The sequence below is a fragment of the Lutra lutra genome, chromosome 3, assembly GCF_902655055.1.
Source record: "Lutra lutra chromosome 3, mLutLut1.2, whole genome shotgun sequence".
NCBI lineage: Eukaryota > Metazoa > Chordata > Mammalia > Carnivora > Mustelidae > Lutra > Lutra lutra.
This window is the reverse complement of record NC_062280.1, coordinates 31,957,413-31,966,254: the sequence shown is the minus strand read 5'-3', so window position 1 is coordinate 31,966,254 and position 8,842 is coordinate 31,957,413. Positions and strand designations below refer to the sequence as shown.

Sequence of the window (8,842 nt, the reverse complement as noted above, 5' to 3'; positions counted from 1 at the left end):
GGGGAAGAGAGCTGAATTGAAGCAAATATGTACCCTGGTAATTGGGCACATCTCCAGGTCATTTTCTAAGATTCTCAAGAGCTTTGGTGAAAGTTGAAAATTAATCTCCAAACTATTTTGTCCATTCATTTTTATATTTTTAACATGTGTTGTAAATCTTTTTCTCCTTCTTCCTAGATTATGGCATGTCCACTTTGAAGAATGGAATTAGATTTTTAACTCTTCATGGGGTGATCATTCTACGTTTGATAGGCAACCTGAGATTGCCTCCTATCCATCTGATTCTCAAAGTTAACAATAAATGGCCTAGAGGAAAGCCAGGTATCAGCACCCATTTGGCTTGTAGCCAAGTTAGCAGATTTGCAACAATTTGAAACTGGAACTTTTTTGATGCTTTTGCATGTAATATGTCCTATATGTTCTTGCAGAAACTGTATATTTCTTTTCAAAATAATAAATAGGATTCTTTCGTAAAATCCAAGATTTGTTCCTTCCTCCCCTATTTTTAATTATGTTATGGTTTATGTTATGTTCTTTTCCCTATTTCCCCACAATTATAAATAAGTACTACCTTTCCACCAATTGCCCAAGCCATGCCCCTCCTAGCCACCATCCAAAACAGGATTGTTTGATTTAGTTGTTCATTTAAGTTTTTTTTTTTTTTACTTACCTTTTTAAGAAGGTTTCTACTTGATAATTTTGATGGATTTTAGGTAGCAACTCAAAGAAAAAAAAAGGGAAGTGTCTGTTGCTTTTTGTAACCCAAGCTAACCTATGTCACAGACATTTTGCAGGTGCATAGGAACAGACATTATCTCCTGTCCTTTGGCCTCCTTTCCTCTTATTTTCTTGCCATCCTTCTTTTTTATGCTAACTGGAATGTTACGGAAATAACAATTGAAAAAGAGAGGGCCAGACCCAAACCAAGACAATTGTAGGGTTTTCCTTTTATTATACACTCTATGTAATGTTTGAATTTCTTGAGTTTTCAATTTTTAAAAATCCAGGTATTAAAAAAAATATTTTCTTTCATTTTCCAAACTCTTACTTCATGGCTGCTCTGAAGATACTTTTCCTCAAACCTACACTTGACTTTCCTCCCTAGCCTCCTCAGTGAGACCTTGCCCCCTCCTCCCCTTCTCCCTTTTCCCGGATCAGTCTGATTCTTTGTCTTGCTCTAATTATTCAACCTGCTATGCATCATAAAAGCCTAGAATAGGTTGGTAAAAAATAAATTCCTATGTGGGATGGGGAATGGAGAGACAAAACTGAGTGGCAAAGATAAAATTTGTTTGTGTGTGGAGTAGAAGCAGCATAAGGAAAGGTTGGGAACACTCACTTATTAATTTTGTCCCCATCATACCTACTTTGAGACACTGAATTTTCTTTTGTCCTACAGACAAGGAAAATTCCCCCACTCCCAAATTTGCTTATTTCAAATTCTAGAATTGAAAACCATGGTTTCCAATCTCCTAAAAGCACTTCATCTACAACATTTGGGCAGACACAGGAGTCCCAATTCTGCATGTTCTTATGGGTTATGTAATAAGGCAAATCCACAACAAGAAGTGGATACAACCATCCTGTGGACATAGCTTGGAGGGTAAGATTTTTGGAAAGCAAAGATCTTCTTGATGTTGCATGTAGCATTTAGTATATGATGGTATTCTATAAATATTATATAATGTGAGATATGATGAACCAATGGTTTTTGGTAACCCTATTCAGGCCTACATGAAATATTTTCTTTTAAACATAGGGTTAAAAATCTTCCAGGGGTGCCTGGATGGCTCAGTCGATTAAGCATCTGACTTTTGATTTCAGCTCAGGTCATGAGATTGAGCCCCTCACCCAGCTTGGAGATTCTCCTGGGAGAATCTTGGGATTCTCTCTCTCTCTTTCTGCCCTCCCCAACCCCCATTTGCAACCTCTCTCTAAAAAAATTAAAATAAAAATCCCATAGTGAGGCTAATGTCTCCCTTATAGGATTCTTTTTTTTTTTTTTTTAAAGATTTTATTTATTTATTTGACAGAGAGATCACAAGTAGGTAGAGAGGCAGGCAGAGAGAGAGGGGGAAGCAGGCTCCCTGCCAAGCAGAGAGCCCGATGCAGGGCTCGATCCCAGGACCCTGAGATCATGACCTGAGCCAAAGGCAGAGGCTTAACCCACTGAGCCACCCAGGTGCCCCCCTTATAGGATTCTTATAAAACTATTATTTATCTTTTAAAAAGATTTTCTTTCTTTATTTATTTAACAGAGGGAGAGAGAACAAGAGATTGAGTACAAAGGGGAAAGGCAGATGGAAAGGGAGAAGCAGGCTCCCCGCTGAGCAGGGAACCCAACATGGGGTTTGATCCCAGGACCCTGAGATCATAACCTGCGCTGAAGGCAGATGCTTAACCAACTGAACCACCCAGATGCTCCTGAATCTATTTTTTATTGAAGTATTCTCTTTTAGGATTTAGGCATTTCTGAAACTATACTTGGAGAAAATGTTGCTACACACAAAGAAATGAAAGTACAACTTAAATACATTTTTTAAACATTGGAAAATTCACAGTTTTGTAAGACCTGAGACACTGTCAGTTGAAAACTGTATCATTATCTTATATAACAGACACATATGTACACATAACTAAGATATGCTTATTAGTTATGAATTTATTTTATACATGTGCAAGATTCCTTTGAGACAACTAGAAATGTATTTTTTTTTTTTAACATTTCAGTCTTCTGTACACATCAAAAGAAAAATAAAGTAGAAGTGGTTAAGGCATCCCTAAACTTGTTGACATCTTGGCTCTGTTGACTCAGATGTTGCTGGTGGCTGTGATATTTTTTCCTTTTCTTCATTTTTTGAAAAAAATAAAACAAAAGAAAAAACAGAATAATTAAAAGCATTGTAGCTGTGGTGCATCTATTGTTCTCTCAATCCAACTGTCTCTTGCCTCTGTACAAGGATGCACATGGGGCAGCAGCTCACTCTTGGCAAAAATAATCTTTGTCTCTTGCAGCTGGTGGATCTGATTATGTTCTTGCCAGCATTCTGTGGAGAAAGAGAGAGAATCAGGGAGAGACCCAGAGTTTCCAAGTGGTTCTGATCTCTATCTCCCTTCAAGAGTGCAAAGGAACTCATGGGGAAAACTCTTCATTCCAGTTCTTAGGGAAAATCAAGCTCCTGAGCCTGGTGGAGGGACATTAGGTCTCCATGGTTTGTGATTCTCCAGAAAGGCATGTTGTGTCGTTTGCCCATAATTTCTTTATCTCGTCCGTCTCCTATTACAATGTATGTGACTTGCTTGCCAAACCTAGACACAGATCTTTCAAAGCAGCTCTCCTTACCAATTTTGGTAGCACTATAGATGTTTTCAGTAGGAAATACTTCTCCTAACCCATATAAGAGAAATTTGTATTCCAACTTGTCAGAGTTGGAACCAGCTGAGCTGGGTTGTAGTGATCAGAACATTCATAGAATTCTTGCTGGACTGGATGAGAAGTAAGGACTTTAATGTAGTTCCTAACTAGGAATCTGTTAAGACTTCAATTTCTGCTCTTTGTCTCTGTAGTGCAGGGGTATCTGGCTTGCCCAGTTGGTAGAGCATCTGACTCTTCATCTCAGGGTTGCAAATTCAAGCCCCATATTGGGTATAGGTATTAATATAAAATATATATATATGGTTGTCAGAGGAAAGGCTCTTGTACCCTTGTTTGGTTTGGAGACTGATTTTTTTTCACTCACCACCATCTGCTGTGCCATTTGGCATGTCAATGATATAGCATTACTTGAAATAGTGCTCCAGTACTGTCTCTGGGATTTTCTTTGAAGCAGTTGCCCCTTATTTGCAAGTTTTGATGTCTGTGTGTTCTTAATTGTGCTGTAGGGTATCTACAGAATATTTTAGGTAATAGTCAGGACTTACATTGCTTCTTCAATGGACCTTATATGGTTTCTTGATTGAAACGTTAAGGGATAATGATTGTCCAGCTGGGTCCCTAGGAATAACAACTGACTTCAGACCTGCACAGGTAATGATCACTGCTTTGTCTTCCACCAAGCTGACAGCATTTGTAAGATGCCCTCCATTATAGATTTAAAATATGAAAAATGTTCATTTTAGAATTGATGAGAAATGATGGACATTTTGTTAGAAGCCAGATGTCATAGTTGATTGATTATTCTACAAAAAAGAGTTACTAATCACTCATTTTATCATTACATATCATTAAACATGGCCTTATTCAAAAGTTTATTGAGCATGGTATCTTCATTCATTTTATGTTTTTGTTAATTCCAGGTCTTATGGAAATTATGGGACATTGAAACATTTTGTGGTAAGATTTCAGGTTTGTTCCTTAAGAGGAGGCTTAAGCATCCAATAATAGACAATGCTCAGATTCACTTCCCAGGAGCTGATTCTTAACTTTGGGGTGCATGCAACTTGTAACAGGGGCAATTGCAGAAGAAGCCTCACTATCTTGGGTCAAAATCTTGGCTCTGAAAACAGTAACTGGAAGATCTTGAGAGCGTCTCTTAATTTCTCTTCCTTCTCTACATGAAGAGGTATATTAACATTTATTTGTAGTATTACTTTAAAGATCAGAATTGTTGAAACTCGGTGGGCATTTAACAAAGGGTTAGCTGTTATTATATGCAGTCTATCCCTATTGGGTGTCAGGATAATGACTTCAAATGTAATTTGGGTGTATTTATTTCAGTATCTTTAACTTTTACTCAAAGTGTTATTTAACTTGTAATTTTATGAAGACTACAACTTAAACAGAATAAAGTAAGTCATATAAAGTTTTGAAAATAACTTGTACTCAAATATACATATGTGCATGAACTTCAAAAGCTGTTATGGATCAATTATGATGGAATTTTGGCACTCCCAGTTCCTTCTCATTGCCTAGATTGGTTGAGCTCTTAGCCAAGAATGACAATAGCTATATTTCACATCTGTTCCTGCCTCATATGAATCCCCTTCACTCCGTATCTGACTCTGCAGCATCTTTTGCTCCACTGTTGTGACTCTGTATGGATCCTTATCAATCTCTGATGGACTGGCTGTTATCCTCTATCATTAGTCATGTACTGATAGCTGAGAGTTCTCATTCCTTGGTGTGCAAAGCAAGGGTCTTGAACCTGTCAAGATCTATCAACTATATTTATTTTGTGCTAATGCTCTTGGCCCTACCCATTATTGAATAGTTTCTTCTAACACATACAGGGTCTACCAACCTCCCCATTAAAATGAATGCTTGAAAACTGCCTTCTGTTACTAAGTGGTAGCGTGTTTTATGAGATTATCTTATTTCAGTGCTTTTTGCTTAGACAACCTTTCTTCTGTTTGCTTCCATCTTCAGACTCTTTGAAGTCCCCATTGGCTATAGCAGCTGGAGTCAAATCCAGCTTGTCTCCTTGGGTTTTCTCTTAAAATTTACTTACACTGGGATGACATTTATATAGAGATTCCCTTTGACAAGTGTCACATTGCTGAAATAGTTGTCTCTACACACCCCAGGGGACAGGATAGTGCCCATTGATTATTAATCAGTTACCTCTAATCAGGAGGGTGATGCGTAGTGAAGGAGCATGGAGATGGGACATAGGTAAACTGGGTTTAAATTTTAACTTTGCCACTTCCTAGGTTTCTGACCTTGGACGCTTGTCATAATATCTCTGAACCCAGTCTCCTCACTTATAATATGGAGATAATCTTACCTCACCAGGTTAATGTGAATATTAAATAAGATAGTAGTTATAAAGTGCTTGACACAGGCAAAGTCTTCAGTAAATAGTTATAATTATGAAGCATGCCATCATCTGGGATTCAATGAACAACTTGGCATGGAGACCTCCCTGTTGGAAGTTATCTCACTACCCTTATACTGATGGGCTTTCTGGATTCATCCTTCAGCTATCTATCTCACTCCTCAAAGGATTGCCTTAAATAGTGTAAATGTTGCAGCCATGCTACATCTATTTTTTTCAAAAGTAAAACCCCACTAAATCTAAGAACTCGTTTTCTTCTGTGGCTTGAAATGAATTTTTGTATTTAGCGAGGAAGACACTTCTAAAACATTATCTTGTTGGATAATTGAAAAAGTCCAATATTGAATACTGAATATTAGAAATATTGGTTCAAATATCTTATTTATGTTCCGTGAAAACCAGCATTTTACCACATGGACTGTAGGCTGTGGGCATTAGATTCTGTAACATCACTAGCCTGGGTGTCTCAATAGAGCCTTAATTTTTTTTGTCTCATGCCACGTAACAGGGACTTCTAAATAATTCACTTGTGCTTGAGATCTCCATCATGGAGAGAACTTTCATTCATGAAGCTGTTAAAAAGCTTAACAGAAATGGGTGAATATTTCTATTTTCTCACACTTTCCCCCTTATAAAGATGAAAAAAAAAGTGTCTGGGACAAAAATCTGCCTTTAAAGGATAAAACATTATATCAGATACGTGGAAATATTAGTACGTCATTTAGGAATGAATGTTATATTACAGTTCCCACCAAGCATTATTCAAATAATGGTTTATTCTGTCAAGCAGGCATAACATGGACCCCTTTCCATCACAACATGTAAAGACCTTGGCAAGAACAGAGAGTTTATAGTACCAGGACCTTCAACTTTTAGAACTAATTTTGCTGACATAAAATTGCTGGTATAAATGTTGGCACTTCCTTAACTGAAGTTGTGATAACAAGTGTTGCTATAATGAAAACAAATGAGATTAATGATCTTTTCCAGGTTTTTATCTGGCAGTGTCTTGCGAGATTGAAATTCCTTTTGCTTTGCCTCAGACGTGGTTACTCCCCTTGCACGCCCCCTCCCCCCGAGTATAAATGAGGTAATACAAAATCTACCTGCTTGGTGTTCTTTAGAAAATACACATGGTGGGGCACCTGAATGGCTCAGTGGGTTAAGCCTCTGCCTTCAGCTCGGGTCATGATCTCAGGGTCCTGGGATCGAGCCCCGCATCGGGCTCTCTGCTCAGCGGTGAGCCTGCTTCCTCCTCTCTCTGCCTACCTCTCTGCCTACTTGCGATCTCTCTCTCTCTGTCAAATAAATAAATAAAATCTTAAAAAAAAAAAAAGAAAAAGAAAATACACATGGTCTCAGGAGTACCATGGTATGTATGTATTCATGTTGAGAAGAACTGTACAAATGTAAGGTAGTCTTAAAAAAAAAAAGAGCTAACAAATTCAATGGAAGAAAAAGGGCATAGATTTCTTCTTATAGAATGAGCATGACTTAATGTGAAGAATAAATTGGTAAAAAAATTTTAATTCTTTTCTCTAAATATGGTGTATGTTATAGCCAGAATAATTCAGAGTTTAAATGTCAAAGCATAAAATTATGTTAGAAATATATATTGAGGGACAAATCTTTTTTTTTTCCGTAACATAGAGGATATAGATGATAAAATAACAGTGTATAGCTGATGTCATAGCTTAATTAAATAATTGCACTTTGGATATTACAGTGTTGCTTATTTGCAGTAATTAATGCATTACTGCAGCTAATTCAGGTATTAGGTATTAGCTTCTAAACTAAGCAGCAGAATTTGCCTACCTGAAAGGTTTATTTAACCAGAGTTTTCATTAAATAATGGAGAGATCATACGTAATGAAGGTATTTTCTCCCATACTAAGAAATGGTACAATCCTTTGGTTTCTTCCAAGAGTGTATCATGAGATTACACAAATTTTCATTACTTTATTCAAGAACAATATTGAAGAGTAAATATTTGCACTAATATGTTGCCATTTTAGGGTTTCCTGAGGTGTTCAGAGTCTTAAAAGGTAAATAATTAAAGGATCTGCCTTCTTGGGTAGCACAAAGCAGTGCTTGATATAGGTTTGATGATTTCACTTGTCTCTTTGATAATCCATAACTGTCTACTGCAATTATTTTCATCATCCAGCCAGGCAAAGATAAAAGATGGAACGCTCTCTTTTTGCCTACTCCCAAGGAAATTCCATCATCCTTGAAAGGCCATGTGACTGCACAAAGCCCAATGAGAGTCGAAAGAGGCAGCCCACAAGGACAGCCTTAGTGTGAGCTGAAAATGAAGTTGTTACCAGACAGCAAACTACAGTCCTCGCTTGTTATGAATATTTGAATGAGTAACTAAAAACAGCTCAGTAAACTCTAAGCAACTATGACAGCTGAAACTGTTTGGAAACCAGGAGTCCACCAGGACCATGATGAAAAGATCGACAGTTACCTTGCGCCTCATCCCCAGACTGGGTCTACAGAGGGGGCAGTATCAGATCTATTTTACTCAGATATAAGTTATGAAGAATCTGATTTATCATTGCACATTCAGAAGCGAAGCATCCCTCAATCTCTTGTGTTATTTTGACTTCATTAAATGCAATGATTTCTAACAATCTTTTCAAGACAAGAGAATGCCGTGTTTTTGCAGACTCTGAAATATTGATGCTGTTGTTGTTTTAACTCATAGAAAATTGGCCCTAGTCAGTCTTCCGTGAGTATCTTTTAGCTTGTTCTATGTGGGAAGAAAGACAATGAGAACAGAGTCCTGAAAGGCGAAGTTCTCTGAATAATTCTTCCAAAAGCTCTAATAAAAAACGTTACCAGGTACACGGCCTGACTTACTTATTCCCACATTAGTTGTTGCTTTCCTTTTTTTAAAAAAATCAGATAAATAGCTCTTTTTGTTGAAGGAGAAAACTCAGAACAGATTTTGTCACATGGAAGAGTTCTAGAAAGTATTTGTAGAAGAAAAATTTCAAAAGACAATGAAAAATGGATTTATTTTTATTTGACCTCCTTGAATATGTAGACAAAAGATGTGTGCC

General features: G+C 37.2%; 1 long non-coding RNA gene across 1 annotated transcript; it reads left to right on the top strand.

Annotated features, from left to right (window-relative positions):
• Positions 1-1,475: 1,475 nt before the first annotated feature.
• LOC125095743 (uncharacterized) lies at positions 1,476-8,414 on the top strand. Its single transcript, XR_007125936.1, has 4 exons — positions 1,476-1,603; positions 4,346-4,562; positions 6,765-6,864; positions 7,942-8,414. It is a non-coding gene; the product is annotated as an uncharacterized LOC125095743 (long non-coding RNA).
• The last annotated feature ends 428 nt before the right edge of the window (positions 8,415-8,842 follow it).